General features: G+C 48.9%; 1 protein-coding gene across 1 annotated transcript in view; it reads left to right on the forward strand.

Annotated features, from left to right (window-relative positions):
• The first annotated feature begins 1,761 nt into the window (after positions 1-1,761).
• HMGB3 (high mobility group box 3) overlaps positions 1,762-23,075 on the forward strand; it is a 31,816-nt gene continuing 10,502 nt past the window's right edge. Inside the window, exon 1 of the mRNA XM_008990036.5 lies at positions 1,762-1,991. The gene's annotated coding sequence lies outside the window, so the exon portion shown is untranslated. The remainder of the gene's footprint in view (positions 1,992-23,075) is intronic.

The following is a 23,075-nucleotide window of genomic DNA, read 5'->3' on the forward strand; positions in this document are numbered from 1 at the left end:
TCCTGTTTTAGTATACAGCTCCCGAGTCCCTGTTTTCAGTTCTTCTGGGTATATACTCTGGAGTGGAATCGCTGGGTCATATGGTAATTCCTGTTTTAGTATACAGCTCCCGAGTCCCTGTTTTCAGTTCTTCTGGGTATATACTCTGGAGTGGAATCGCTGGGTCATATGGTAATTCCTGTTTTAGTATACAGCTCCCGAGTCCCTGTTTTCAGTTCTTCTGGGTATATACTCTGGAATGGAATCGCTGGGTCATATGGTAATTCCTGTTTTAGTATACAGCTCCCGAGTCCCTGTTTTCAGTTCTTCTGGGTATATACTCTGGAGTGGAATCGCTGGGTCATATGGTAATTCCTGTTTTAGTATACAGCTCCCGAGTCCCTGTTTTCAGTTCTTCTGGGTATATACTCTGGAATGGAATCGCTGGGTCATATGGTAATTCCTGTTTTAGTATACAGCTCCCGAGTCCCTGTTTTCAGTTCTTCTGGGTATATACTCTGGAGTGGAATCGCTGGGTCATATGGTAATTCCTGTTTTAGTATACAGCTCCCGAGTCCCTGTTTTCAGTTCTTCTGGGTATATACTCTGGAGTGGAATCGCTGGGTCATATGGTAATTCCTGTTTTAGTATACAGCTCCCGAGTCCCTGTTTTCAGTTCTTCTGGGTATATACTCTGGAGTGGAATCGCTGGGTCATATGGTAATTCTATGTTTAACCTTTTGAGGAACCAAATTGTTTTCCACAGCAGCGGCACCATTTTACGTTCCCACCAGTAGTGTCTGATAGTTCCGATGTCCCCACACCCTCCCTATCATTTGGTATTTGGATGTCAACTCATGAGGGATAGGTTAAGGAGGATGAGTCTGAATGAGACCAGCAGAAGCAGCAGCCAGGGAAAGAGGAGGAAAATCTGGAAGCCAAGGAGACAGCAAGCAGTCAGCAGCATGAGCTGCTAGCAGGATGACTGGTCAGAGCGCTGGGTCTGGGACAGGGGGCAAGGGCAGGGCCTGGCCAGGCACTTGAGACCTGGGGGGAGATGAGGGCATGGTAAGATGTGGACATGTAGCCAGCTGGGAGTGGGTAGAGTTGGTATGTGGCAGTAGCTGGGGTGGTGGGGGGGCGGGCACATGTGTGGGAACCTAGGGTTCAAGGTGGGGCTTTTGGCAGGGCTGAAGGACTTGCTGGCTGGGGAAGGCCAATGCCCTCCTCTCTGCCTGGGGCTGGAGTATATGCCAAAGGCCAGAGGTCCAGCTGAGCTGACAGCTTTTTGGAAGAGAGACTGGTCAGAGCCAGCCACCAAGAAATCTGGTAAGTGCAGCACTGGGGCAGCTGGAGCTGGGGCCTGGGGAAATAGGAATGCTGGAGCGGTGCCAGCACCATCTCCACTGTGGAAATGAGGGGTTGGTTCACTGCAGTGCCCTGTGGGCAGGGCCTCTAAAAACCCCAGTGCTCAGCTCCATGCCTGGCTAATTGTGAGGACTCAATAAATGCATTTGGCTGAATGAATGAAAGCCTGTGAGGAACATGTGAGGTCATGTGTGAGACCCGGTGAGCTCAGGGACAGGTGGTGTTGGCAGCAGCAGATGCCGTGGAAAGCCAGGGCAGCCTAAAAGCTGAGAGGCTGGCAGGCCAAAGGGCTTCAGGGTCATTCCCGGCCATGCTCTCCTGCCCCCTTTCCTTGGGCCATTCTCCTATACTTGATAAAAAGTCCCTGGAAAGTCCCACAGTGAGGGTAAAGTCCTGAAACAGCCCTTTGACAGTGGCTAAGCACCGAGGCCTGAGCCCAGCTGGCAGGGCCTATGCGTGACTCCACTTAGTGGCCCCACGGCCAGTGGAGCTTGGTGTCATTGGCACCACTTGGTGCCCAGTGGCCCAGTGAGTAGTGGAAGGTCTGATTGGCATGGTGGGCCACCCACGGCGCTGGGGTCTCTGGATGCCCTGACAATCTCCCCAGCCTGGCTGATGTTTTGCTGGACTTCCAGAACTGAAAGGTAAGAGGGAGAATGCAAGTGGGGTGGAAAGGCTGGGCGCTTGGAGAAGCTGAGACGGGAGGGTCACTGGAGGCTAAGAGTTGGAGACCAGCCTGGGCAACGTAGTGACACCTCATCTCTAATATATATATATATATATATATATATATTAACCAGACACGGTAGTGTGTGCCTGTAGTCCCAGCTTCTTGGGAGGCTGAGCCAGGAGGATCACTGGAGCCCAGGAGTTCAGGGATGCAGTGTACTCCAGCCTGGGTGACACAGTGAGACCCTGTCTCTAAATAAATAATTAGTAAAGCTAGTCTCAGAAAATGCAAAAACAGACAAGACGGAGTAGGGAGGTAGGGGTAGGGGTAAAGTGGGGGCTGGTGGTGTCAGAACCATCCCACTATACTGCTGCTTTTTCAGAAAGCATATCATCCTTTCCAAAGCCCTTCCCTTGTACTCTCCCTGTCCACAGGAGCCCCTAGGGCCCCAGCTCCCTGCTCCCCATGCACTAAGTCAGCCCCCAGTACTGCTGTGGCTGCGGCACTAGAGGCTTTTCTGCTTCACCCACTGCCTCCCTGCAGGGTCCCTCTTGGAGGAGCCACCTCCAGCTATTCCCTCACCAAGGCTATTCCGCATTCCCTCCCCTGTGTCTTCTTCCCCCCTCTTCCCCTCCCTCTCCCTTCACACCACCTTAACCTCTGTTTGCCACCTTCCCTTTCTATTTCCTTGCACTGCCACCCTCTCACCCCCCTTCCCTCCTTTCTCTCCAATCTCCCACTCCTCTCTCTATTTTCCTTCCTCTCCAGTCATTCTCCTCTCTTGGAGGGGGGCCCTGTCCCCTAGCTGAGCTGCATAGCATAGGGGTTGCTTCCCCTGGCTTTAGCTTCTCCACTCTCCTTCTGCATTCTTCACTGCCAGCCCAGAAAATATGCTATCTCCTTTGCCAGGTGGAGGAGGAAGCCAGGATTAAGTCCCCTTTCCCTCCTGCCCTCCTGCCGTCCTGCCTGGGGGTGTGGGGAGAGCCATTGGGTTCCAAATGTGGGACTAGTGGGCACAAGGAGGAACCCCCTGCCCTGGCCCCAGGAAGCCTGCTGCCAGTGTGAGTGACAGAGCCAAGCAGGGATAGAATCTCTTGGGGGATTGGAGGGATCTGTCTATGTCTCCCCGTCCACCACTCTATGCTCCCTTCCTCTACACGCAAAATGGCCCCCAGTGCTGCTCAGAGTGCCCAAAAAGGAAGGAATGAGGGATGGCATGTCACGTGGATGCCTTGTAGGTACCGCTTGGCTTCTTTCTGCTGGACAAGCTGTGATAGAAACGGTGATGGTGGGAAATACTACAGGGCAACCGTCCAGGGCACCCCTCCACCATGTCAAAGTAAGTCCTCAAGATGTGGAGGGCCATGTTTGTGTCCCTTAGGAGAGCTAGGAAGGGGAGTGTGAAGAGTAAAGACCGCTGATACCACACAGTCTGGCCTCGGCCTTTATTTATTGATTGATTGATTGATTGATGAAGTCTCCCTATATTGCCCAGTTTGGTCTCCAGTTCCAGGGCTCAAGGAATCCTCCCACTTCAGCCTCCAAAAGTGTGGGATTACAGATATGAGCCACCACACCTGACCAAGGCCACAACTTAATTGTGTGATCTTGGTCAAGTAACTGACTCCCTTTGGGTCTCATATTTGACCTCTGTCAAAGGGTTTGGCCTTTGTGGCCTCAGGGGTGCCTTTTAGCACTGGCATTGAATGATTACAAGTGACTTCCCTATCTTCCTCAGATTTGCTGGTGCTGCTTGGCTAGCTGACAAGCGGCCGTACTTTCTATTTCTTCAGAGCCTCAGCAACATGCTGGCATTCCCTGTGTACTCTAGAGTGGCTCTCCAAGTGTGCCTCTGGGCCACTAACATCAGTGTCACTGGGAGCTTATGAGTGGCACAGATCCTTGGGCCCCACTCCAGACTTGCTGACTCAGCAACTCTGGGGGTGGCACTCAGGAATCTGGGTTTTAGGAAGCCCTCGGGGTGATTCTAGTGCACAGGAGAGTCAGAGAACTGCTGTGGTGAACTGTCTGTGTTGGTGCAGGGAGCAGAGGAGCAGTTAAGCCTAAAGTTTAGGCAATGGACCCATCCTGAGGGTTGACATTTAGTCAGCGGTTGCATGCATGCACGGCACACACACACATACACACACACACACACACACACAGTAACACTCACTCTGTTTGCACAATAGTCCCTGACCCATCCAGCCTTCTGTTGTCAGCCTTGAATTAGATTTGTTATTGGATTTTATTTGTTTTAATTATGTGGAACACTCTGTTAACTTGTGCAGGGGCCATGCTAATCTTAGCCAAATAGTTCCAATTGTAGTATACGCATAGCTGAAATGAGCACTCAAATTAGATTTGATTACAGCAAAATTAAGCATTCCTTTCCATGAAGGAAAGCACAGATAGAATTAACAGACAGACAACAGATGGAGAGAATATATTTGCTGTTTAAAAGCAACAAGACATTAATGGATAAAATATACAAGAACATTCTGCAAAACAACAAGAAAGATCCAACAGGAAAATGAGCAAAGCATATGCATAGGCAATTCTGAGGAGAAGAAACTGAAAAGGCTGGCAAGTAACCATGTGAAGAGATGCTCAAATCCCAGATTCATCAGTAATCAGAGAAATGCAAATGACAACAATGGGATAGGATACACACATGTCAGATTAGCAAAAATCAGCTGTATGATGCCAAGTGTTGGCTAGAATAAGCAGAAAGAGGAACCATTGTATGCCACTGCTGAGAGTCCCACTAGATGAATGCAGGCACTTTGGAGAGCCACCTGGTAGCATTTAGCCAAATCAGGTCTGTGCCCACAGTGTCTCAGCAAGCCCACTCCTGGGTATACCCTCAAGAAATTATCCTGCAGACCCACAAAGAGACTGAGTTTCTTGTGGATGCTGTAACGAAGTATCATAAACTCAATGGCTCAAAACAACAGAAATGTATTCTCTGGTACTTCTGGAGTCAAGAGGTCCAAGATCACTATCTTTTGGCTGAAACCCAGGTGTCAGCAGGGCTATGCTCTCTCAGGAGGTTCTGGGGTAGGAGGATTCCATTCCTTGCTTCTTCCAACTTCTGGTGGCTGCTAGCCTTCCCTGGTCTGTGGCTGCATTTCATGTTCAAGGCCAGCATTTTCAAATCTTCCTCTGCTCCCTCTTCACTCTGCCTTCTCTGTGTGAGTGTCAAATCTACCTCTGCCTCTCTTTTATAAGAATTACATGAGTAGTGGGCTGAATAGTGCTCCCCACCAAATTCACAATCACTGAGAACCTCAGAAAGTGATCTTATTTGGAAGTACGGTCTTTGCAGATGTAATTAGTTAAGATAAGGTCATACTGGAGTAGGAGGGGCCCTTACTCCAATTTCTGTTGTCCTTATAAGAGGGCAAAAAAAAAAAAAAGCCGGGTGCAGTGGCTCATGCCTGTAATCCCAGCACTTTGGGAGGCTGAGGTGGGTGGATCACCTGAGGTCAGGATTTCAAGACCAGCCTGGCCATCATGGTGAAACCCCACCTTAAAAAAAAAAAAGAAGAAGAAGAAGAAAGAAAAAATATGAGGGCAAAAGGACTGACAGAAAAACAGGGGAGGCCATGTGAAAATGAGGGAGAGGCTGGAATGATGATGCCACAAACCAAGGAACACCTGAGGCCACGAGAATCTGGAAGGAGCAAGGAAGGGCTTCGGAAGCACTGTGGCCCTGCTGACACCTTGATTTCAGACTTCTGGCCTCCAGAATCATAAGAGAATAGATTTCTGTTGTCTTAAGCCACCAGAACAGTGCGGTGCTTTGTTACAGCAACCACAGGAAACGAATACAACACGTAACTCCATTTCCAGCCCACCCTGATACCCCAGGATAATCTCCACATCTCAAAATCTTCAACAGAATCACATCTGCAAAGACCCTTTTTCCATATAAGGCAACACTCACAGGCTCCAAGCATTAGGATTTGATACCTTTGGGGTCCATTCTTGAGCCTGCTACAGGGACCCATGCAAGGATGTTTATTGCACAGTGCTTGTGGCACAGACTTGGAGGCAATCCAGATGTCCACCTCCAGGGAAAAATAGAAGCAACTGAGTGGTTACAAGCAACTCAGAAGCACACAGCAGCATGGACAGTTAACACACACAGCGCTCAGTGAAAAAGCACCCGGTAAGAGACTGAACATACTCTCCAGGCCCCTACCACTATGTTTATTGAAAACACACACACACACACACACACACACACACACACACACACACCCCTCTACACAGCTTGACAGAGCACACACTTGAGTGGTTGCCAATGAGGGGAGGAGAATTGGAGTGGAAAACAGTAATTAAAAGGACTGGAGAGATGGATAGATTTATTCAGCCAGAGAGGAATCTCAGACCAATGATGGTGATATCATGAATTGAAAAACAACATTACCTGAAAGTCAACCAAAAAAAAAAAAAAAAGAAAAAGAAAAAGAAAAACTCTGTGAGAGATCCTTTCTGGGGAAAGCTGGCCACCTCTGGAAGTGCCTGGTGTGTTTTGCATAAAGACACATTGACCCCCAGCTTGGGCAACATAGCAGATAACAACTTGTCTCTCCCCCTCAAAAAAAATTTTTTTTTAATTATCAGGGCATAGGCTGGGTGCAGTGGCTCACGCTTGTAATCCCAGCACTTTGGGAAGCTGAAGCAGGTGGATCACCTGAGGTCAGGAGCTTGAGACCAGCCTGGTCAAGATAGTGAAACCCCATTTCTACTAAAAATACAAAAATTAGCTGGGTGTGCTGGCATGTGCCTGTAATCCCAGCTACTCTGGAGGCTGAGACAGGTGAATAGCTTGAACCTGGGAGGAGGAGGTTGCAGTGAGCCAAGACTGTGCCACTGCACTCCAGCCTGGGTGACAGAGCAAGACTCCATCTGTGGATGAAGTGGGGAGGAAATTATCCAGGCATGGTGGCACATGCCTGAAGTTCCAGCTACCCAGGAGGCTGAGATGGGAGGATCTCTTGAACCTGGGAGGTCAAGGCTGCAGTGAGCCATGATGGGATGGTGCCACTGCACTTCAGTGTGGGCGACACAGCCATACCCTGTCTCAAGATAAATAAGTAAATAAAAAGACATATGGTTCCTTCAGTTGTAACAGCAGTGGGTGGCAGCCAGGAACCTTCATCCTTCCTTACTGTTTGGGGAGAGTGGAACCATGTGGCCTCCAGAATGGAGGGAGGACATCTTCCCTAGCAACAGCAAAGAACAAAGGAAGCCACACTAATGCCATGTGCCGCTGCCTGCCAGTTGTGTTCTATCTGCTGCACGGAGTGTTCCATCGCAGCAGCCTTGAGCAGGCAGCTGACATTGTTGGCTCACCCACTGGTCTTGCTTAGGCTTCTCATGATTTTATTCATTCTTGGAACACACCCTGACCTTCCTCTTTCCAGATGCAATACTTCTCTCAATGCCACTGGTCAAGTAGCAGGGATGAAGCCAGTGGAAGCAGGCATCTAAACGGCCGTGAATTCTGAGTCAGTTTGGTAAATGCTCAGCCATTTTTAACCCCCTTGTTTGTTTAATGCCCCATCAGGTTCCTTGTAAAGTTCTCTTCGAAAATGCCATCTGGGCCGGGCACGGTAGCTCATGCCTGTAATCCCAGCACTTCGGGAGGCCGAGATGGGCAAATTACCTTAGGTCAGGAATCCGAGACCAGCCTGACTAATGTGGCAAAACCCTGTCTCTACTAAAAATATAAAATTAGCCAGGTGTGGTGGTGCACCCCTGTAATGACAGCTACTCGGGAGGCTGAGGCAGGAGAATCGTAGGCAGAGGTTGCAGTGAGCCAAGATCGCGACATTGCACTATAGCCTGGTCAAGAAGAGTGAAACTCCATCTCAAAAAAGAAAGAAAGAAAGAAAGAAAGAAAGAAAGAAAGAAAGAAAGAAAGAAAGAAAGAAAGAAAGAAAGAAAAAAGGAAATGCTATCTGCCAGGTGCAGTGACTCACACCTGTAATCCCAGCACTTTGGGAGGCTGAGGTGGGTAGATTGCTTGAGGTCAGGAGTTTGAGACCAGCCTGGCCAACATGGTGAAACCCCACCTCTACTAAAAATACAAAATTAGCCGGGCATGCTGGTGCACCTGTAACCCCAGCTACTTGGGAGGCTGAGGGAGGAGAATCACTTGAACCCAGGAGGTAGAGGTTGCAGTGAGCAGAGATCGGACCACTGCACTCCAGCCTTGGTGAAAGAGCGAGACTCCATCTCAAAAAATAAATAAAATCATTAGGCTGGGCATGGTGGCTCACGCCTGTAATCCCAGCACTTTGGGAGGTCAAGGTGGGAGGCTGAGGCATGAGAAGCACTTGAACCCAGGAGGTGGAGGTTGCAGTGAGCCAAGATCGTGCCACTGCACTCCAGCCTGGGTGACAGAGTGAGACTCCGTCTCAAAAAAGAAAGTTAGAAAGAAAGAAAATGCCATTTTATCTTGACTATGCTTGGGAAGGAAAGAGAACCTGACTTTTAATGCCTTGTCTATTAGTACCAAGGCCAGAGGGAAAAGGAGAGTAATATTTTATTGTAACCTTTTCTTTATCCTCCACAAAGGCCTTCAGCAGAACTGACCTTCAATATTTTAAAATCTAACAACAACAAGAAAAATCTGATGTGGCATTCAGCTGCGCTCTTGTCTGGGCTCTTCTTGATCCACTTAGGGATTCATGTTTCTGGGTTCACCAACAGCTACTTAACTTTGCTATTCATTCCTGTCCACCTCCTCACCCCTACTGTTGCGATCATACCCATGAGACACAATTTGAAAATACAGGTGAGGAATCAGGCAGCAGTTTTTCACCTCCGAAGATGCCTTAAAAGCCAGCTCCAGATCTGTGCTCTTCATGAGCAAATATTTCATTTGAGCCTTGCCATATTTGACACAGTTAGCAGTCCCTGTTCAAAACTGAAACTAGTGCTAAAAACAAAATTCATCTAGAGACAGCAACATATTCTTAGTTGTTTGCTTGGGAGACAGGGATTTGGCCAAACAAGGCAAGAGAAGATGAGAGAGCAGATAGGAGTAACTTGCCTTGTTTTCCTCCCTATAAATGTTCCTTGCTGCCCGCTAAGGGAGGCCTTCAGCCATCACTCAGTCCCTAGAGGCTCAACTTATTCATCTGTACAATGAGGTTGGAACTAGATGCGTGTTTTCACACTCTGTTGGTAGAAGGTCCTGGGAGGAGCTTCAGGAGACACCATCGAGGAGATTTAACAGGTGGGGATCTGTACCTCCTTTTTCAATCATCACTCCTCTGTTTTCATCTGTAGTCTCTATAGGCAATGGTTTCACTTGAAATGTAACTTATTTTGGTGCTAAGAAAACTGTTAGAGACTGAGCATGGTGGTTCACGCCTATAATCTCAATATTTTGGGAGGCTGAAGAGGATTGCTTGAGCCCAGGAGTTTGAGACCAGCCTGAGCAACATACTGGGACCATGCCTTTACTAAAAACAAAACAAAATTAGCTGGGTGTGGTGGTGCCCAACTGTGGTTCCAGCTACTTGGGAGGCTGAGGTGGGAGGATTGCTTAAGTGCGGGAGGTTGAGGCTGCAGTGAGCCAGGATTGAGTCACTGTACTTCAGCCCGGGCAACAGAGTGAGAGTCTATCTCAAAAAAAAAAAAAAAAAAAAAAACAAACAGAAAAAACCATACCCTGGACAAGATAAACTCTAAGGACCCTGTGTTAGTTTCCTGGGCTGCCATAACAAAGTACTACAAACTAGGGGGCTTTGAACAACAGGAATGTTTAGTCTTTCACAGTTCTGGAGGCCAGAAGTGTAAAATCAGTATCACCAGGTTGAAACCAAGGTGCTGACAGGGCCCTGTTTTCTCTGGAAGCTCTAGGGGAGAATCCATTCCTTGTGTCTTCTAGCTTCTGGCAACTTCCTACATCCTTTGGCTTGTGGTCGCATCACTCCAATCTTTAAGACCACATCTTCAAATCTCTCTCTGCTCCAGACATCACCTTCTCCTCTGTGCATCAGATCTTTCTCTGCCTCCCTTATAAGGATGTATGTGTTGCATTTAGGACCCACCCAGATAATCCAGAATAATGTCTCCATCTCAAGTTCCTAATCATGATCACATCTACAGAAACCAGATGATTTATTTATTTATCGCCATTTAAGTTAACATACTTGTGGGTAATGATAAGAGGGAGGAAACAACAACAACAAATAAGTTAACATGCCCATGTTCTGGTGACTAGAAAGTGGATCTCTGTTGGGGGACCAATTTGTAGCCTACCACAGGCCCTTTCAAAAATAAGGTTCTAAGATCTCCCTACCCCCAAATAATTCCTATCTCAGTAGCTTTCTCTATGTTCTTGTGTCTTAAAGAACCTAAAAGTAGGCTGGGTGCAGTGGCTCACGCCTGTAATCACAGCACTTTGGGAGGCTGAGGCAGGTGGATCACGAGGTCAGGAGTTCAAGAGCAGCCTGGCCAAGATGGTGAAACCCCATCTCTACTAAAAATACAAAAATTAGTTGGGCGTGGTGGTGGGTGCCTGTAGTCCCAGCTACTTGAGAGGCTGGGGCAGGAGAATCACTTGAATCTGGGAGGGGAAGGTTGCAGTGAGCTGAGATTGTGCCACTGCACTCCAGCCTGGGTGACAGAGCAAGACCCGGTCCAAAAAAAAAAAAAAGAGAGAGAGATCTCACATTATTTCAACTTCCTGGAACAATCACATTTATTGAACGCTTTCTACATGCCTGGACCACGATATAGTGTACTCTGTAGTTTTTCCCTACAATTCTGACAATAATTCTGTGAAGTGAGTAGTATCAGACCCATTTTCCTAGTGAGGAAACTGAGATACAGAGAGGGTCAGCAAACAGTCCAAGGGTGCTCAGCTAAAAACAGACAGAGTTGAGGCATAAACCCAGGTTGCACTGACTCCAAAGCCTGTGTGTTTTTATTTTTTTTATTTTTTGTTTTTTGACAAGGTCTCTGTTCTGTTGCCCATGCTGGAACCCAGTGGTGTAATCACGGCTCACTGCGGCTTCGACCTCTACTCAAGTAATCCTCCCACCTCAGCCTCCTGAGTAGCCGGAACTACAGCTACAGTGTGCACCACCACACCCAGCTAATTTTTTCATCTTTTGCAGAGGCAGGATCTCACTACGTTGTCCAGGCTGGAAGCCTCTGCTTTTGACCTCTGCACCCACCACGTGCCCTCAGTACAATTTTGTATTCAAAGCTCTGAAGACAATATGACAACAAGACTGTATGCCCACCAGGACATAGCCCCACAAGGACACATCCTCACCAGGACTCAGTTATATTTAGCCTGCACAAAGTCTCATTCTGTAAGGCTGTCGTATCATTCCGAGTTTCTGGAGGTGGAAGTGCAGTTGGTGGGGTACTCACGGATACAAATTGATTAAGAGGTTTGGGACGCCAGGTGCTGCGGTTCATACCTATAATGCCAGAACTTTGGGAGGTTGAGGTGAGAGGATTGCTTGAGCCTAGGAGTTGGAGACCGTCCTGGAAAGCAAAGTGAGACCCCATCTCTAAAAAAACAAAATTAGAGGCTTGGGAAAAGCAAGATCCGTCAGCAGGCCCTGAGAAGTCTCTCCCCACCCTTGCTGTTTTGGAGGGAGGGCCAGAGTGGTATATATTCCAAAGGCCAGTTCATACACTCAGGTCAACAGGAATGGCACTACCCCATGGGGTGGCTTTGCTGGGGTAGGGGACAGGTGAGATGGTGGGAGATCACATATACTTCTCTCAGCTTAAGTGAACTCTCTCGCCATCTACATTCACTTCCTTTATTTCCTTTCCTAGAGAATGATGTGCCTTGTTTTCCCTTGATGCAGTATAAACATGGCTCACAACCAACACAGCTCACAATGAACACACCAATATGCTTGCCAATCAAACGCTGTGTTGCTGTGATGGCTCATTTCAACCTAAGACAGTCATTGGCATCAAGGACTTTGGAGTGTGCTCCAAAGCGTCAGAGGTCTTCCAGTTCTCACTTTGGTGACGGAGGCAGGCAGTGGTGCAGTGAGCAGAGTCCTGGGCTGTAAGGCAGAAGCCCTGGGTTCTAGGCTCAGCTCTGCCACTAACATCTACGTGACCTTGAGTCAGCTCCTGGCCTTTCCCAGGACTCAGTTCCCCATCTTAAAAAGGAAAAGTTTACATTTGATGCTAATGGTCCTTCCACCTGGAAAGTTCTATGATTTATAGAGTCTCAACACTCTGGCATGTTAAGAGCTGATTTGAAAACCAACCATAAATATTTAAATTAGCTAGAAACATGTGCTGAGCTCATCACATAATCAGGAGCCACGTTAGTGGAGCAAGATCTAGAGGAGAGAGGGTGATGCCTGATTTGGTACTCTCTTCCCTCCAGATCCCCCAGTCAAGTGTTCCAGAAGCTGGCTTTCCATCATCATCATTAGCATCACCCAGTTCTTAAGATTAAAGGCAGAAAGCTGGTGGGAGGCGCTTCCCAGAGGCCCCTGCAGCAGCAGCAGCAGCAGCAAGGCCACTGAAGATCTTTCTTTCTCTCTCTTCATCCTTTTTTTCCCTCAGAGCTTTTAGGTTGCTGCACTTATTACCAAATGATGCTGCCCCTCATCCCTGAACACCAGCAAGCTAATTCAATTCTGTTCGAATTTTACTGCGAGTTCCTAGTAAGGAACAAAGCCTCTGCAGGCCAATGGGTGGTCTAGAGAGCTCTGGGAGGTGGTTCCCACAGTGAGGGTCCTCCATGTCTGCTGGAGGAGGTAGGCAGGGACAAAACCACCTGAAACACCCAGCCCACCCTCAGCTTGCAGAGCTGCCAATCAAACGCTGTGTTCCTGTGATGGCTCATCTCAACCTAAGGCAGGCATTGGCATCAAGAAGCCTCAGGAGGAAGGCACTGTTTGAGATTGAAGAGTAAGCAGAATCTCCATAGAGATGAAGGAGAAAGGGCATTCTGGCCCTCAGGAATAGTGTGAGCCAAATGCTTGGAGGCAGAGAAGTGCTGAGATGAATCAGGAAATCTGTGTGTGCAATTGGCGGGTGGGGGAGATTGGAGGCAGGAACCTGGCTGGAAATGAATCTTGGAGGGTATTTATTTTTTTTCTCACTCTGTTACCCTGGCTGGAGTGTAATGGTACAATCATAGCTCACTGCAGCCTTAATCTTCCAGGCTCAAGTGATCCTCCCACGTCAGCCTCCAAGGAGCTGGGACTACAGGCATGTGCCACCACACCTAGCTAATTATTTTATTTTTTGTGGAAATGGGGTTTTGTCATGTTGCCCAGGCTGGTCTTGAATTCCTGGGCTCAAGCAATCATCTCACTTTAGTCTCCCAATGCCAGGATTACAGGCATGAGCCACTGTTCCCTGCCTTCAAGACTCTGTGGCTTTCTCTCAAGGTAATGAAGAGTTATGAAGGATTTTATTTTGTTTTATTTTATTTTATTTTTTGAGATGGATTTTCACTCTGTCACCCAGGCTGGAGTGCAATTGAGTGATCTCAGCTCATTGCAACCTCTGCCTCCTGAGTTCAAGTGATTCTCCTACCTCAGCCACCTGAGTAGCTGAGACTAGAGGCACACACCACCATACCCAGCTAATTTCGGTGTTTTTAGTAGAGATGGGGTTTCACCATGTTGGCCAGGCTGGTCTCAAAGTCCTGACCTCAGGTGATCCACCCACCTGGGCCTCCCAAAATGCTGGAATTATAGGTGTGAGCCACTGCACCTGTCTAGAATTTTAAAGACAGAAAAATGTACATTTATAAAAATTCAAACAGGCATGGGGCTCATACTTGTAATCTCAGCACTTTGGGAGGCCAAAGTGGGTGGATTTCTTAAAGCCAGGTGATTTAAGGCCAAACTGAGCAGCAAAGGAATACCCTGTCACTACAAAAAATTAAAAATAATAAAAATTGGCCAGGCATGGTGGCTCACACCTGTAATCCCAGCACTTTTGGAGGCTGATATGGGCAGATCATGAAGTCAAGAGTTTGAGACCATCCTGGACAACATGGTGAAACCCTGTCTCTACTAAAAATGCAAAAAATTAGCCAGGCATCATGGTACGCGCCTGTAGTCCCAGCTACTCAAGAGGCTGAGACAGGAGAATTGCTTGAACCCGGGAGGCGGAGGCTGCAGTGAGCTGAGATCTCACCACTGCACTCCAGCCTGGCAACAAAGCGAGACTCTGTCTCAAAATAAATAAATAAAAATAATAAAAATTTTTAAAAAGTAAAAAGTTTCCTCTAGATGATAGGAGATAGCTGAGCAGGGAGACCAGTTAGGGGAGAGAAAGATAGAGGATCACTACTTGGTAGGTGGGGAGGAGCAGCTGGATTCAGATATGTTTAGGTTTTGCTGGTAGCCTGGATCCAGGAATGATGGAGAGGGAAGAGCCAGGCGGGATGCTGGGGAGATGATGGTGCCATTCTCTAAGCACGGATATAGAGGCAAGGGCAGGGGTTGGGGCATTTAGTTTGGGACACACTGAGGTGCACAGGTCACATATCTGATGACTTCAGCAATTGCCCTCAGGCCCTTTCACCTTTGCTGCCTTTTTCTCTGGCTGTCTGGAGGCAGAAGAGTCCTGAATGGTCGCTGACACTGGAAATGCCCTCTGTGCATCCACCCCTCTCCTTGTTTGCTCACTGAAAACAACCAGGCAGTAAAGCCTGTTACAAAAACTGAGAGGGGAGGGTCACTGGAGCTCAGGAGCTCAAGGGTGGCATGAGCTATGATTGCACCCTGCACCCCTGCCTGAGCAAAAGAGTGAGATCCTGTCTCAAAAAAATAATAAATAAATAAAAGGAAAATGACAGAGAGTCTGAGTTCCAGTTTTCCCACAGATGGCCTGGTATACTTGGACAAAACAGTTGCCTCCTCTGGTTTTCAGTTTTCCTGAAATATGCCAAAACATCTCACATGATCATTAGGGGGTGCGATTCAGACAGTAGACATGTAAGCGCCAGGCAAACTGTTAAGGAACAAAGTGCAAGGTGGCATCATTACCATTCACATCGTGTTCTCTGCTCTGAATTGGGCCATTTGCTGTTTCTGTTTATAGTTCCTTCCTCTTATCATTTTATCTGATTGTCCTTTTCTCTGATAACCGGTGAATTATGCAGACCAGGTAAAAACATAACCAAAAGTAAATGGAAAATTGAGATGATAGTTTAGATAAATCATGTTTATAAGAAAGGTTTTTTCTTGCAACAATTTGAGGCAGGCTGATCTGAGAGGCACAGTGAATCTGACACCAAGCTGTCCAGAATCACTAGAAAAGATGATTACCAAACAAAAGACATCTGTTTACGAATACAAACATACCTTTTCAAATTAGCCGGGTGTAGTGGCACAGCCCTGTAGTCCCAGATACTGAGATGGGAGGATCACTTGGGCCCAGGAGTTGGAGGTTGCAGTGAGCTGTGATCATGCCACTACACTTTCAGCCTGGGTGAGAGAGTGAGACCTCATCTCAAAAAAACCAAAAACCCCAAAACAAAAACAAACCATACCTTTTCCACTTCACTACAAGACCTTAGAATCACAGTGTCTCCATCCATTCATTCAGCAACTATTCACTGGGCATATACAATGGGCTTTCTTCAAGGCATCTGGGAAACATCAGGGGAAAACCAAACCAAACCAAACCAAAACACAATTTGTGTTCCCCTTTAAGGAGCTCATGCTCCAGTGGCTATCAGTACAAGAAGAGGCCCTGGAGATGATCCAGCATCTAGTGCGACTCCCTGACTGCACAGAAGGGGAAACTGAGGACCAGCGAAGCTCAGGGATTTGCCAAAGCCTCTTGAAGTTGTAGAAGCGCAGAGCCACATCCTATGGCTCCTGGGTTACTAGTCCTTCTACTGTACCTTTCTTGGTTTGGTTTTGGCAACACAGCTATCTTGCTGTGCTGCCAAATACCCAGAGAGTTGATTTGCTAGGGAAGATGCAATTCTCAGCAAAGGCAATTCTCTCTTGGTTGTAAACAAACACAGTTCAAAGCTTGTGCCACTGAGGTTTGGATTATCGTTTAACAGCTGTTCTTCTGCACTGTCTGAAGAATTCAGAGTGAAATCAAAGGTGACCCTGTCAGAACAGCAAATGTTTCTTGGGCATTTATTTTTGTGCCAAGCATTGCTCTAAGTGCTTAATACATATTAATTTGTTTAATCCCCACCATTTATGAGGTAGGTACTATTACAAGGCTCATTGTGAAAATGGAGAAACCGGCTGGGCACCGTGGCTCACGCCTGTAATCCCAGCATTTTGGGAGACCGAGAAGGGTGGATCATTGGATGTCAGGAATTCGAGACCAGCCTGGCCAACATGGTGAAACCTTGTCTCTACTAAAAATACAAAAATTAGCCAGGTATGGTGACGAGTACCTTTGGTCCCAGCTTCTTGGGAGGCTGAGGCAGGAGAATCACTTGAATCTGGGAGGTGGAGGTTACAGTGAGCGGAGATCACACCAGTGCACTCCAGCCTGGGCAACAGAGTGAGACTCTGTTTCAAAAAAAAAAAAAAAAAGATGATGATACTGGGGTGGAGAAAGAGGTGAAGTCACAGTCACCTAGCTGGCAAGTGGTGGGATGCGGAGCCAAATCCTGCTCTTCCTCACCACGCATGCCCCCGCGGGACCTACAGGCAGTGCTCTTCAGACTTTAGAGCTGCATTTGCAAGTCAAAGCCCTGGTTAGCACGGCATATAGGTCATAGGATTCCAGTGCTCAGAAATAAAGAGGAGGATGTTCCTGGAACCCACCCTCCCTTCAGGTCCCCAGCTGGGACCTGTGGCAGCCAAATGCGAGCCCTTGGGCTTCCCTCTAGGAAGGAGGTGGCTGTGCCGCAAATCCCCTGCTTGACTGAATGAAGTCCTCTCTTCCTCATCTCCCCTTCCCTCAGCCAGGTCTTCTTCCTTGTTTGGCTGAAACAACCTGTTGTCCCAACTACTTGGGAAGCAGAGGCAGAAGAATCACTTGAACTGGGGAGGCGGAGGTTGCAGTAAACTGAGATTGCACCACTGCACTCCAGCCTGGTTGACAGAGCAAGACTCTGTCTCTCAAAAAAAAAAAAAAAAAAAGTGAATAAGAGACAAGAGTCTACAGAGAAAGGCAGGACCGTGACTCGGGTTCACTATGTTGGTCAGGCTGGTCTGGAACTTCTGAGCTTAGGTGATCTGCCTGCTTTGGCCTCTCAAAGTGCTGGATTACAGGCATGAGCCACTGCGCCCGGCCACCTCTTTATCATTTTTATTTGTTTATGTACTGATTTATTTTTGAGATGGAGTCTTGCTCTGTCATCCAGGCTGGAGTGCAGTGGTGTGATCTTGGCTCACTGCAACTACTGCCTCCTGGGTTCAATCGATTCTCCTGCCTCAGCCTCCAGAGTACCTGGGATTACAGGCGTGCACCACCACATCCAACTAACTTTTGTATTTTTGGTAGAGACAGGGTTTTACCATGTTGGTCAGGCTGGTCTCAAACTCCTGACCTCAAGTGATCTGCCCACCTCTGCCTCCCAAAGTGCTGGGATTACAGGCGTGAGCCACCACACCCCGGCCTTTTCATCCACTTCAAAATTACCTCTTTTGTTCTTAAAGCCTTTCCAGACCCCACACCACCCACAATCAGACATGAAGCCTTCCTGTTAGTCTTTGCTGGCTCTGCTTGCATGTCCCTCTATTTGGCATTTATTTCCTGCACATTCCATTGCAGGTGTGTCTGCCCTCCCTCCATTGCAAGTTTCTGGAGGGTGGGGAGTCGGCCTTGGGAATCTATGGAAGTTCTCTTGCCCTGGGGCCTACTTAGAACATGGTAGGGGAGTGGTCAAGGTCAATGGAAAACGCATTCACTTGTCGAACAAACTTTAATGGAATGCTTGTTCTATGCCACATAGGGAGATCCAGTGGAAAACAGAGCTGACTGAGGTCCTTGCCCTTGTGGCCCTCATTGTCTCCTGGGAAGCCAGATCACCATTGTGAGGGTGCAGCCCCATAGCGGGGCATGAATTGCCTGTGGAAAAACCAGCAAGGAAAAGAGAGGCAGGCATGGATTTCGATTCGCAATAGGGTGCTCAGGGAAGGTGACATATTTGAGCAAAGATGGAAGGGAGGTGAGGGCACAATCCTGGTACATGTGTGGGAAAGTGTCCCAGGCAGAGGGCAGGGCAAGTAGCAAGGTAGCAAGGTACTGGGTGGCTGTCCCTGAGTGAGGTGAATCACGTGTGTGCGCTGGGGGCAACCTGTCCAGACTTTTGAGGGACATTGGGAAGACCGGAGCTTTCCCTGAGGAGATGGGGAGCTTCCAAAGCATTCTGAGCCCCACCTCTATGTCCCCAGAGTGCCTCGGGCCCCATGGCCAGGTCATCTGCATTTCACCCAATAGCTGCGTCCTGGGTCCACGCCTGACTTCCTTCATCCCAGCCCCCTGAGGCGGGACAAGGGCTGACCTAGCAGGACCCTTCTCACCACTGTGTCCAGGGCTGAGTGAAATTGGGGAAGAGGGACTGACACTCATGGTCATAACAAATGCCATCCTTTTTAGAGTCACACAAAAAGGACCTTTGCAAGGCCGCCTTTCAGACTTGTTTGCTGTTTGTGGGGTTTATTTTGGTGGGTGGGGAGGGAGAAGTGGGTGGAGGTAGGAGTGCTATGTTGCCTTGGGGACACCTTTGCGAAGCCTCACCAACAATGTCAAGAATATTGATGCTGTAGGAGACCACAGAGAGCAACTCCTGTGCCCCTTTTAATGGATAAGAATCAGGCCCAGGCTGGGTGAGGTGGTTCACGCCTGTAATCCCAGCACTTTGGGAGGCCAAGGCAGGTGGATCACCTGAGGTCAGGAGTTTGAGACCAGCCTGGCCAGCATGGCATAACTCTGTCTCTACTTAAAAAAAAACCAAAAATTAGCTGGGTGTGACGGCGCGCACCTGTAATCCCAACTACTCGGGAGGCTGAGGCAGGAGAATTGCTTGAACCAGGGAGGCAGAGGTCGCAGTGAGTGAGATTCCGCCATTGCACTCCACACTCCAGTCTGGGAGACAGAGTGAGACTCCATCTCCAAAAAAAAAAAAAAAAAAAAAAAGAATCTGGCCCCAGAAAGAGGGAATGAGGAGCATTTTAAAAATGGCAACTGCAGTCCCATTTAGAGAGTGGCTCCTCCTCTCCCCACCGCAGGAATCCTTTTGGTTCAGGTAAAGAGATACCACTTGTACCTTTGCATTACACATTACACGGGACAGACACAGAAGGGCCTGTCACCAGCCAGCTGGAAACTCGTGTGGGTGGGGGGTGGGGGATGGGGACTACAGCCTGCTGCGTGTGCAGGCCTTCTGGATGGGATGGAGCTCAGAGGTGAGAATCTAGACCAGGTAGTTCAGCAGCATGGTGAAGACTTCAAGATGGGACAGGGCAGGGCGGTTCAGTAATGAGGGGTCAGTGGGAGCTATCCCAGTGGAGTGTCCGCTCCCTTCGGCTCCCTTCCCCTCCTCCGAGGGAGACCGGTGCCTAGAAGGGCCAGGGTCCTTCAGTTTCATCTCCATCTTCCCCACAGGCCCCGACCTGCCTGGCACGTCATTGGCTCTTGATGGGCTTTCGTAGATTAGGACTGTATTCCCACAAGGCACCGGCGTGGAGAGTAAAAAGTAGGAAATCCTTTGGTTACTGACCCACTTCCCGCTTTTCATTCAATATGAAAGGAGACCAGGGCAGGGATGTGGTGGTGCTGATGCTGCTAAAGAGGCCCTGGCTTCCGCACTCCTTTCTCTTTCCAACTCGGGAGAGGCTGCGGTTCCTGTCGGGGCTAAAGCTGTGCTGTGGGAGAGAGCCGCTCTGATAGCTCCTTTCCCGCCTCTTCAGCCCTCTAGGGGATGGTGGGGAGGGGATAAGGGAAGTCTGGAGTGGCCATGGGCGCAGCCTTCAGGTGAAATGCAGATGCCGGCCAGCCGGGTGCGGTGGCTCACTCCTGTGATCCCAACACTTTGGGAGCGCAAGGCGGGTGGATCACCTCAGGTCAGGAGTTCGAGACCAGCCTGGCTAGCATGGCAAAACCCCGTCTCTGCTAAAAATACAAAAATTGAGCCAGGTGAGGTGGCTCACACCTGTAATCCCAGCACTTTGGGAGGCTGAGGCAGGCAGATCATGAGGTCAGGAGGTCAAGACCAGCCTGGCCAACATAGTGAAACCCCTGTCTCTACTAAAAATACAAAAATTAGCCAGGCGTGGTGGCAGCTGTCTGTAATCTCAGCTACTCGGGAGCCTGAGGCAGGAGAATCACTTGAACCCGGGAGGTGGAGGTTGCAGTGAGCCTAGATTGTGCACCACTGCATTCCAGCCTGGGCGACAGAGCGAGACTCTGTCTCAAAAAAAAAAAAAAAAAAAAAAGCCAGGCGTGGTGGTGGGCTCTTGTAATAGCAGCTACTCAGGAAGGAGTCTGATGCAGGAGAATCTCTTGAAACCAGGAGGCGGAGGTTGCAATGAGCCTAGACGGTGCCACTGTACTCCAGACTAGACGACAGGAGCGAAACTACGTCTAAAACCCGACTTCGGCCGCCGGGTTCCCCCGGGGCTCTCTCCGCAGCTGTTTGGAACCAGGAAGTCTCTTCTCGAGGTAGCTGGCTGCTCTCAACAGTTCACCAAAGGCCGTGGCACCCACGGTGGAGCTGAGCTATCAAGAGCAGGACAAGCGTGGCACTAAGTTAAAGGTCAAGAGACCAGAGTTCCTGCCCTGGCTCAGCCATGGACCTATGTGGGGACTTGGGCAAATCTTTAGGCCCCTGGGCCCTCTGTGCCACGAGAAGGCTGGGTTGGAGGGCCTTGGAGAGTCTTCTCAGCGTGCAGCTCTACAGATTCATTCTAGTAGAGAACCACCTCTGAGAAGATTTTCCCCTCCGTGGGAAAAACAAGTTGAGGTGAATGCAATTCCCATCAAAGCGCAGATGGGGAGGGGAGGGACCCGGGGGCGGGGTAACGGGGAGGGGCGGGTGGTGGGGGAGGCTCCTGGTGCTGAAGTTGTTCACAGGAGGTAAGTAAGCCGGGTGCAGCAGGGGCCCTGGGAAGGCCTGGGAGCTAGTAACGATTCCCTGTCCCTGAAGATCTGCACTTACAGACTCACAGTTTACCAAGGCTCCTAGGTCCCTTATTGAAAGATCTTGTTTCATTGTAGAGCCTCACAGCAAGTTCCTTTAGTACATATATAGATATATAATTTTATTTCCTTTTGTTATTGTTGTTTGTTTTTTGTTGAGTTTGGTTTGTTTGTTTTTGGAGACACAGTCTCCACCCCAGGCTGGAGTGCAGTGGCCAGATCTCAGCTCACTGCAACCTCCGCCTCCTGGGTTCAAGTGATTCTCGTGCCTCAGCCTCCCCACCTCGGCCTCCCAAAGTGCTGGGATTACAAGCATGAGCCACGCACCTAGCCTATTACTTTGTTTAGAGACAAGGTCACACTATATTGCCCAGGCTGGTCTGGATCTCCTGGCCTCAAGTGTTTCTCCCACTTCAGCCTCCCAAACTGCTGGGATTACAGATGTGAGCCACTTCGTCCAGTTCATATATATATATATATATATATATATATATATATTTTATAGATGAGATCTCACTGTGTTGCCCAGGCTGGTCTCGAGCTCCTGGGCTCAACCAATCCTCCCACTTCAGCCTCTCAAGTAGCTGGGTCTACAAGTGGGTGCACTGCATCTGGCTTCTCTTAATATATTTTAAGTTATTCAACAATCCCATTCCACCCCTACCCTCCATATCCACTCTGGCTACACTTCCATTGATATTTTTATATGGGGGTCTCCCTATGTTGCCCAGGCTAGTCTCAAACTCCTGGCCTCAAGTGATTCTCCTGCTTTGGCCTCTCAAAGTGCTAGGATTACAGGTGTGATTCTTACCCCCATGCCCCCACCAAGACAGTCTCACTCTGTCACCCAGGGTGGAGTGCAGTGGCATCATCTTGGCTCACTGCAACCTCCGCCTGCCAGGTTCAAGCAATTCTTCTTCCTCAACCTCCTGAGTAGCTGGGATTACAGGCTCCCGCCAACACACCAGCTAATTTTTGTAGTTTTAGTAGAGTTGGGGTTTTGCCATATTGTCCAGGCTGGTCTTGAATTCCTGACCTCAGGTGATCCACCCACCTCAGCCTCCTTAAGTGAGCCACTGCACCTGGACTACAGGCATGATTCTTAAAAGAGGCTCTCTTGGCCCAAGATACCCAAATGAAGACTTTTTGGACTATGGATGGGTGGGGTGAGTAGGGGGTGGGCCAGGGGACCAGGGTTTCATCTTTGTTGAGCAATGAGAATTCACCTTAGTCTTTCAGGGGCCTTGAACTGACAGGAACTGAAACCCTCTTTAAATAGCATTTGCCGTACTTCATCCCATTTCTTATTTACTTTTAGTGTTTTTATAACTTTTCTAGGCAGCCAAGCAGCTTAAGGGATTCTGGTTTGAGGTTCTCCTGTGTGTATGTGCTTTGCCTGTTTCCAGGTAGCGCTCGGGCAGACGCCTAGAGTATCCTTCATTCCATCAAGCCTTTGCACGTTGACCTGGGCGCTGCTGCTGGAAGTCTCCTCCAGCTGACAGGCACTGAGCTTTGTTGCAAAGGAGGCAGCCTGCCTTGGGCTCCCTGTGTACAGGGTGTGTCCGGGTATCCCTGGCTTTCTGTCACCGTTTCTTTTCTTTTCTTTTTTTAACCTTCCAAACTAGTCTTTGGCCCTCCCCTGGGTGGCCTCTGACTGGCAACAAGCAGACCGCTTTCACTCAGTCTCCCTCACCACCAAGACTGGCAGTAGTCTGGGTGGATGGGGCGGTTGGCATCACCTTTGATAGAGGACCCTGAGGCTGAGACCTCAGGTGACATGGGAAAAGACATGCCAGGAAGTCAGTGACAGAGCCAAAGCTTCTACCTTTTCCCTTCCAGCGTTACCCCTACAACATCTCATCTCCCTTGTTACTTATCAGTAGACATACAATACATGTACATGACAGTGTCTGCTGAGGCAGGAGCCCACTGGACCACAGGCTGTGCCACACACAGTGAG

The sequence above is a fragment of the Callithrix jacchus genome, chromosome X (genome assembly GCF_049354715.1).
Source record: "Callithrix jacchus isolate 240 chromosome X, calJac240_pri, whole genome shotgun sequence".
NCBI classification, from domain to species: domain Eukaryota; kingdom Metazoa; phylum Chordata; class Mammalia; order Primates; family Cebidae; genus Callithrix; species Callithrix jacchus.